Source organism: Theobroma cacao, chromosome 5 (genome assembly GCF_000208745.1).
Source record: "Theobroma cacao cultivar B97-61/B2 chromosome 5, Criollo_cocoa_genome_V2, whole genome shotgun sequence".
Lineage (NCBI taxonomy): Eukaryota > Viridiplantae > Streptophyta > Magnoliopsida > Malvales > Malvaceae > Theobroma > Theobroma cacao.
The window spans coordinates 25,361,804-25,371,877 of record NC_030854.1 but is presented as its reverse complement, the minus strand read 5'-3'; the positions used below and the strand labels follow the sequence as shown (position 1 = coordinate 25,371,877).

At 40.8% G+C, this 10,074-nt stretch overlaps 1 pseudogene; it reads left to right on the top strand.

The window, feature by feature from the left end:
• Positions 2,429-9,723, top strand: LOC108661969 (annotated as a pseudogene).

The window sequence follows — 10,074 nt, the reverse complement described above, 5'->3', positions numbered from 1 at the left end:
TAGGTACACATGAAGGAATTTCTTCCACTCCCTCTATTTTAAATTATGCCATGAGATAATAAAGTATCGTGGAGTAGACAATAATACCCATGATATTGCTTATTATTCTCTCATTATTTTTAACACTCCATTCTTTCTTTTTACCATACTAACTTAAGTTTATTTTGCTTGTCATGCGCATGTTGCATGTTCATTTGCATGCATCGTAATTGCATATAGGAGAAATATTGGCTACACAACATTCAACCTAAGAGATCCCGGTTATATCCATGGCATCGTCATCGGCAGGTCCGCTCAACATATACAGAAATGACTATGAGATAGAGTTACAGATGGGGTAGATCCAACAAGAAAAATGAGACTATTTGACCCAAGGACATGTCCCAACTTTTCCCGAGAGAGTTCACTTGGACCTTCAGTAGAATGACTTCACAGAGATGGTAGGAATTTGGGAACAGTGGAGACGTGCTCACCGAGACAATTTTCAAAATAAGTATGGACACATTGCATGGCTCCTATATCTACCTGTTGATGACCAGATGCTCCGAGCCATTGTCCAGTTTTGGGATCCCTCATACCATTACTTTGTCTTTAACAAGGTGGACATGACCCCTACCATAAAAGAGTACTCGTCTCTGCTCCGGATAGATCACATGCAGCCTGATAAGATCTATTGAAGGGCCCAAAAGACGGGACACCGATGGAAGTTGGCCAAGTTGTTAGGAATGACTATGGTAGAAGTGGATCAGCATTTGAAGAAGAAATGAGACACAAAATGCCTTCCGTGGAGTTTCTTGAACGTATATATTAAAAAACATATGGAGGATGAACAAGGTCTCCTAGCTTTCGCAATGGCGATCTATGGCTTAGTGGTCTTCCCGAAGGTTCTAGGTCATGTGGAGGTGTTAGTCATAGACTTCTTTGATCAGGTGACAAGGAGCATCAACCCGGCCCCATCCATCTTAGTTGAAACCTTCAGATCCTTGAATTTCTATCGACGCAAAGGTTAGGGACGATTCATCGGATGTGCTCAACTCCTAACCATATGGATCAAAAGCCACTTCGAATGCAAAGAGAGCAAATTTTGAAAGCTTTATCTGTCTGCGAGTTGTCCTATCCTTGAGTTCTGCGAAAGTGAATGGCCCGACTATAAGAGGAAAAAAGAGTGGGTCGCAAGGCTCTGGAGGTTAATGAGCATTGAAGTGACTTGGAGAGCTCCATGGATGCCACGGATGCAAGTAATGTATAAATGTGGGGATAAGCCATGGGTACCACTGATGGGACCTTGGGGAGCCATCAGCTATGCCCCAATAATGGTACGGAGACAGTTCGAATTTGAACAATTCGTGCCCATGACTCACCAGCTCGACCAGTTAGAGTTTACATATGGAGAGCTGAAAATGTTAAAGAGAATTGAGGAAATTGCACAAGACTGGAAGAAAACTTACCGAGTGGATCAGGGAAGGGTTACCGATGACGTCACCACAAGATATTATACTTGGCACGACCAAAGGGTGAAAAATGTCATATGCCCCCCGAAAAATCCATCAAAACATCCCATAAACCCAGAACCTCAAGATGTCTTGTTGGAGAGTGAGTTGACAAGAAAGAGACTTGAAAAGGAGATGATGAATATGAAGCGAAGACATGAGGATGAGCTAGAAGAAGTGAAGAAAGAGACTGCAAGAAAGGTACGGATGGCTTTGGAAGACGTGATGAGTGGCAAAGCAAGTTTGAGGAAGTGAGCGTGGCAAATTCTTCTCTTATAGCCAGAATGCAAGAACTCCAAAGTGCCAACAATGCTTTGCAGCACGAGGTACGAAAACAAGAACAAACCATCCAAGAGTTGAAAAATGACTGCGACATGTTGGAAACTGCCATGGAGGGCTATAAGGCACAGTATGAAGCAATAAGGCAAGAATATTTCCAAATGAGGGAAAAAAATGATTCGTGCACACAAAGCTTTCAAAGGAAAGAAGCCGAGATGCGATGGATACTGAGACAGATGAGAGAAGTGGCATTTAGAGCTCGAGTAATGGCAGACAAGACCGAAGAACTCAAAAGAGAGATTCTTCCCAAGGATGAATTGAGTGAGCGGTTGATGGATCACTTCAGGATGGTTAAGGACCAATATGACAAAGTCGGTTTTTCCTTTTGATAGTTATGTAATGGTTTTAGACAATGATGTAATCGGATATTTAAGTTTTATGGATACGGATTTTCTTATGGTAAATGTTGGATGGCCAATATTTTTCCTATTTTTTCTTTTCAAATACATTTCATTTGCATCATAATGCATGATTTAAATAAAAGTAATAAATAATAATGCACTCAACATAAAATTCTAACTTATTCCTTGAACTAATAGAATAAAATTCTAGAAAAAAAAATTATCCACAGATACAATACAAGAGCCCGTTCTAAGATCATGAGGGACGAACATTCAGAGAGGATGGATAAGATTGAGAAGAAGCAAGAAGAAATCATGGGTCAGTTATCAAAAATTTTGGGGTTAATATCTACAGATAAAGGAAAGAGAGCGGTAGGGAGTTCTGGTACACTAGAAGATGTTCAACAGACAGAAACCAATACAGACCCTGTGTATCCACCAAGATTTACACCCCCACCTGCAAGGAATGCGTCTATTCCCATGCCATCAATGGGTCAATATCCATTTTTTGGGATGTCAATAGGGCCACCACCGACTTATGCTCAATAAAGCCCAATTGGAGGGGCAAGTCCTTCAGATCCCATCTCTGTACCTAATCTGGATGATCCAAAGGAACAAGAGAAGCTCAAATGTGGATCCGTTGAATCGAAGGATAATCCCGATACCCATAAAAAATTTGACCTTTTTGAGGAAAGACTGCGCATGATAGAAGGGATGGGAATGTATTATTCTATGGATGCAATTGAGCTCTGTCTTGTTCCAGATGTGGTTATACCCCCAAAATTCAAAGTTTCAGACTTTGAGAAATATGATGGAACCAAGTGCCCGGTCACACACATCACCATGTATTGTAGAAGGATCACCGCATATGCTCATGATGACAAACTCTTGATACATTGCTTCCAAGATAGCCTTACTAGTGCTGCAGCAAAGTGGTACGTCCAGCTGGACCGTAATCGAATCCACACGTGGAAAGACCTTGCTCGGGAGTTTGTAGCTCAGTATAAGCATGTTACAGATATGGCTCCGGATCGCCTTTCTTTACAAAACATGGAGAAGAAACCCACTGAAAGCTTCAAAGAATACGCTCAAAGATGGAAGAATGTGGCCTCTCAAGTTCAGCCACTATTGACTGAGAAAGAGACCACTGTAATGTTTGTTAACACCTTGCGAGCCCCTTACTATGAACAATTGGTTGGTAGTGCCATAAAGAACTTTGCTGATATGGTGATTTCAGGAGAAATGATAGAAACTGCCATTAAGCAAGGGAAGATAGAAGGAGGTGATACGACAAATACGAGGAAAGGGGGAACTTTCAAGAAGAAAGAGGGAAAAGCCCAAGCCATCACTTCAGGACAACACTAAGGAGGAATATACAACCCTTACCAGCCATACCCACCATACGCCTATTACCTAGCTGTGAACAACACTTCACAAAACCCATAACTATACCCACCCATGCCAAATGCCTTTCCTAACCTGTACCCATATACTCCCATCCAACGGACACCTTACCCCACAAATATTCACCCACCTACTTCCACACTTGTTACAGCTTCAACCACACAACAAACAACACCTTCAAACAACCATACTACCGGTGAATCAAGAGGATGGCAAAACAAGCAAGAGAAAGTGCAGTTTGACCTAATCCCAATTACATATGCTAAACTCTTCACTCAGTTAGTTGCAAACTATCTGGTGGCACCTTTATACATAGAGCCATTAAAACCTCCATTCCCGAGATGGTATGATACTTTAGCCCACTATGATTATCATTATGGAATCGAAGGTCACTCGATCGAGAATTGCACGACATTCAAGCATAAGGTGCAAGGGTTGATCAAGGCAGGAATCCTGAACTTTGAAAAAACGCCAGAACAGAATGTTAATAATAACCCACTGCCGAATCATGCTAGGGCAAGGGTAAATGCAATAGAAAGGGAGGTGTATGTTAAAAGAAATATTCGGGAAGTGGAAACCCTTATGGAGAAAGTATTTGAAGCCTTGGTAAAAGCCAATATGCTCGAGGATTGGCCGGAATGTCCTAATGTGAATGACTCAGGAGATATCCAAAGACTATGCTACTTGTATCACAAAGGATGTGTGGGGCATTTAATTCAGGATTGTAGTTCTTTCCGGAAGGAAGTGTAAAGAATGATGGATGAATCAAGGATCGAGTTTTATATGGAAGCTTCAGAGTCAGCAGTAAACATGATATCCAAGGAGTCCACTCACCCAATGAAGATAAAACCTTTAACCATTTTCTATGAACCAAGAGGAGAGTTTGTGGAGGACAAAACCCATGCCAAGATGATCATCGAAGTCCCTAAACCCTTCCCCTACAAAGACGACAAAGCTGTCCCATGGAACTACAACTGCAGTGTATAAGTTTTAAAAGCGGAGAAATGGATAGCTGAATCTCAAGATGATGCTGCAAATATAACTGGTGTTGGAGGGATTACCCGCAGCGGACGTTGCTATTCATCGGAAGCATTGAAGAATCTCAAGAATGAGAAGGGAAAGGAAAAAGAGCAAAGTTCGAGAGAAGAAAAGATGCAACCTCCGAAATCGACAAATGGCTCAAAAGGTCCGGTGATGGAAAAAGAAGCTGTCGAGTTCCTCAAGTTCATCAAACATAGTGAGTACAATGTCGTCGAGCAATTGAACATGTTGCCCGCTCATATTTCACTACTATCTTTGCTCCTCAACTCGAAACCACATAGGAACTCTTTGATGAGAATTCTAAACCAAGCATATGTGGATCATGATATCTCAATTGAAAATTTGGACTACATCATTGGGAACATTTCGGTGGGTAACATAATATCTTTTAGCGATGAAGAAATCCCTTCTCGAGGTAGAAGAAATTACAAAGCCTTGCATATCACTACTAAGTGTAAAGGTTGTATTGTTGCAAAAGTATTGTTTGACAATGGATCGTCCTTAAATGTGATGCCCATGAAGACCTTGGCCTGTTTACCCATCAACATGTCCTACATGCGAAAGAGTCAGATGATCGTGAGAGCCTTCGACGGAACAAGGAGAGAAGTAGTACGGGACATTGAGATACTGGTAGAAATTGGCCCGTGTACCTTTACCATTGAATTTCAGGTTATGGATATCGCTCCTTCATACAATTATTTGTTGGGAAGACCTTGGATCTATATGGCTAGGGCCATACCTTCATCTCTTCATCAAAAGGTCAAGTTCATCGTGAAAGGGAAGATTTTCTGTGTTAACGGGGAAGAGGACTTACTCATAAGCAAGCCAGCAGATGCTCCTTACATGGAAGCGGCGGAAGAAGTGCTTGAATGTTCCTTTCGATCCTTCAAGTTTGTTAACACCACATATGTTGGAGAAGGAACCACACCACCTATTCCGAGGCTTTTCAGAACCACCAAGATGGCTGTCAGTTAGATAGTAGGGAAAGGATACCGAGCGGGGGCAGGACTGGGAAGAGAACTACAAGGCATTAGAAGGCCCATACGTGCTACCAAAAATGAAGAAAGGTTTGGCTTGGGGTATAAGCCAACTAAGAAGGAAAGAGAAAAAATGATAGCCGAAAGAAGAAAGGAAAGGTTGGCTCGCTTTAAGGGGCATGAGTTGAAAATCCAAGGAATGACATATCCTCATCTTTACGAGACATTCCGATCTGGAGGTTGCATCTTTCCTGAATCACTCACCGTTGGGAGCTGAGAATCAATGTCAACTTTAGGGGAAGCCTTTTCTGATTTATCAATATGTGCAACGGAGGAAGGTGAAGAACAATCAGAAAATATGGATGGGATTCCTACTACATACCTCGGGCCACCGAATCTAAAGTTGAGCAGCTGGACCACCATGAGTTTACCAGTCACTTGTGATTCAATTTCAAAGTAATGCAAACTAAACATCCGTGCTTATGCCCAAAAGCATTGGAATTTTATGAATCGGGCTTTTTATCATTTATCATTCTAATAAATTGACATGCGTAGTGCATTTCTTATATCTCTTCACATGATTAACCATTTCCATTCGTGTCATTCCATCCCTTTATTTTAACTATTTATCTATACAATAGCTCTACATATTTCAATCCCTTTTACCTTCCAAGATTCCAAATAATGAATGCGAAGATGATGATGACAGGGGTTTTGAAGTTAATTTCGAAAAAAGTACAAGTGTCAGTGAACTTGACGATACAAAAAATATGGAGGATTATGATTTAACTCCGAACTTGTTAAGACTAGTAGAACAGGAAGGGAGACAAATTGTCCCACATCAAGAGACACTTGAAACGATAAATTTGGGAAATGAAGAAAATAAGAAAGAAGTTAGAATTGGTATGACGTTGGTGCCAATGGAAAAAGAAAAACTAATAAAGCTACTCCATTAATATGTAAATGTGTTTGCATGGTCCTATCAAGATATGTCAGGACTCAATACAGACATTGTAGCCCATAAACTGCCTTTGAAATCCGAATGCAAACCGATTAAGCAAAAGTTGAGAAGAATGAAATTTGAAATGCTGTTGAAAATTAAAGAAGAGGTGAAAAAGCAATTCGATGCAGGATTCTTGAAAGTAGCTAAGTACCTTGAATGGGTTGCAAATATTGTCCCAGTACCTAAGAAAAACAGGAAAGTGAGAATGTGTGTGGATTATCGAGACTTGAATAGAGCTAGCCCAAAAGATAATTTTCCTCTTCCCCACATTGACACCCTTGTTGACAATACTGCCCGCCATTTCGTGTTTTCCTTTGTGGATGGCTTTTCAGGGTATAACCAAATTAAGATGGCACCAGAGGATAGAGAGAAAACTACCTTTATAACTATGTGGGGGACCTTTTGTTATAAGGTAATGCCATTCGGTTTGAAGAATGCTAGGGTAACTTATCAGCGGGCTATGGTGACTCTCTTCCATGATATGATGCACAGAGAGGTTAAGGTGTATGTGGATGATATGATTGTAAAAGCTCGCAAAACAGAGGATCATGCAACCAATCTTGAAAGATTATTCAAGAGGTTACGAAAATTTTAGCTCAGATTAAATCCGGCAAAGTGCACTTTTGGAGTCATTTCAGGAAAGCTACTGGGTTTCATCATCAGTGAAAGAGGAATAGAAGTTGACCTGAATAAAGTTCAAGCAATCTGTGATTTGCCTCCTCCCAAAAAGCAAAAAGAAGTTAGAGGATTTTTGGGAAGATTAAATTATATAGCTCGGTTCATATCACAGCTCACACTCAAATGTGACCCAATCTTCAAACTCCTTCGCAAACATAATCCTGGGGCATGGAATGAGGAGTGCCAAGTTGCTTTTGACAAGGTTAAAGAATATCTGTTGAGTCTGCCAGTATTGGTACCACCTGTGGTCGGGAGACCCCTCCTCTTGTACCTGACGGTAAATGAAGGATCCATGGGATGTGTGTTAGGACAGCATGATGAAACTGGTAAAAAAGAAAGGGCAGTTTACTACTTGAGTAAAAAGTTCACTGAATACGAGTCCAAGTATTCCTCGTTGGAAAAGATGTGTTGTGCTTTAGCATAGACGGCACATCGACTCAGGAAGTACATGCTATATCATACCACTTGGCTCATTGCGAAGTTAGATCCTATTAAATACATCTTCGAGAAACCCTCCTTATCAGGTAGAGTGGCAAAATGGCAAGTGTTATTGTCTGAATATGATATTATATATATGCCCCAAAAAGCTATTAAAGGAAGTGTAATCGCGGATTTTCTTGCAGAAAGGGTGGAAAAAGATTATGAACCAATGGAGTTTGAGTTTTCAGATGAGGACTTGATGTCAATATGCCAAACAAGTGGGGAGAAATCGGAGAAAGAGAATTGGAAGATGTTTTTCGACGGAGCTTCGAATGCCTTGGGGCATGGCATAGGGGTCATGTTAGTGTCACCAGAAGAAGATCCTTATCCCGTCATAGCTAAACTCAACTTCTATTGCACCAATAATGTGGCTGAATATGAAGCTTGTGTCATGGGTCTTCAGGCAGCAATCGAGAGGAAAATTCATATTTTGGAAGTGTATGGGGACTCTACTTTGGTTATTTATCAGTTGCGAGGAGAACGAGAGACACGTGACTCAAAATTAGTCCGATACACAAGTATGTTTCAAAGCTGATTGAAAATTTTGATAAGATTTGCTTCACTCATTTACCCCGAGAGGAGAACCAAATGGCCGATACATTAGCCACGCTGACGGCAATGTTCAAAGTTGGTACTAATGTCAAGATTCAACCCATCATGATTCATCTTCGAGAGTGTCCCGCACACTGCTCCAATGTAGAAGAAGAAATAGACGGGAAACCGTGGTACCATGATATTGTGCATTACCTCAAGTTTCAACAGTACCCGGATCAAAGCTCAGAAAATGATAAGAAAACCATTAGAAAGTTGGCAATGAATTTCTTCTTGGATGGGAACATCTTATACAAAAGAAGTAGGGATCAAACGCTTTTAAGATGTGTGGATTTAGCCAAAGCTTGGAGAATAGTTGAGGAAGTTCACGAAGGAATTTGTGGAGCACATGCAAGTGGACATAAGTTGGTAAGACAGGTCATGAGAGCAGGGTATTATTGGCTCACGTTGAAAACAGATTGTATAGATTTCGCTCGAAAGTGTCACAAGTGTCAGATATATGTGGACAGAATCCACACCCCTGCTAATTCACTGCATGTATTGACATCACCATGGCCATTCTCAATGTGGGGCATGGATGTGATTGGGTTGATAACCCCGAAGGCATCAAATGGGCATCGGTTTATTCTGGTGGCAATTGACTACTTCACTAAGTGGGTAGAAGTATCATCTTATGCCAATGTGACCCAGAAAGAGGTATGTAAGTTCATCCAAAAAGAAATAATATGCCGCTATGGTCTACCGGAACAGATCATCACGAATAACGCTAGTAACCTCAATGGTTCGATGATGAAAGAGGTTTGTGCCAAGTTCAAGATCAAGCATCACAATTCAACGCCTTATCGCCCAAAGATGAATGGAGCGGTAGAAGCAGCCAACAAGAACATCAAAAGGATAATTGAAAAGATGACAGATGTATACAAGGATTGGCATGAGAAGTTACCTTTTGCTTTGCATGCTTATCACACAACAGTTCGAACTTCCACGGGAGCTACACCGTTTTCTTTGGTGTATGGGATGGAAGCAGTTTTGCCAATTGAAGTAAAAATCCCTTCCTTTCGGGTCCTTAAAGAAGTATATTTGGAAGAAGCCGAATGGGTTAATGCTCGTTATGAGCAATTGAATCTCATAGAAGAAAAAAGGTTGACGGCACTTTGCCATGGTAGTTATATCAAAAAAAAATGATGAGGGCATATGGCAAGAAGGCACGTCCTCGACAGTTCCGAGAAGGAGAATTAGTATTGAAAAGAATTCTCCAGAACCAGCATGATCCTCGCGGGAAATGGACACAGAATTAGGAAAGACCATTTGTGGTGAAGAAAGCTTTTTCAGGAAGAGCACTAATTTTGGTGGAGATGGACGGAAGGGAGTTTTCCAACCCAGTGAATGCCGATGCTGTCAAGAAATATTTTGCATAAAAAAAAAAGAAAATTTTCGAGTTGAAAACCTAAAAAGGCGGCTTGAATCTGGAAGATGTGTTTAGGGCGAAAACCTGAAAAGGCGATCTAGACACGAAGGAGGTCCAAGTACTACAAAAGCTTAACACAGAAAGGGTGAAGATCATGATCCGAGATGTTCATACAAAAGACAAGAGAGCTGACAAATGTGCCTGTTTCGGGATAAAAATTTTGAGACTACTGTTAATATCTATCGAAAAAGCCATTAAGAAAGAATTGTATCCTTTTTGTATTAATCAAATTTCCCCTGTTCCTTGTCATTATGCTTGATTATAGAAACTCCCTTTTTTTCTAATGAAAAGTAGCATTTTT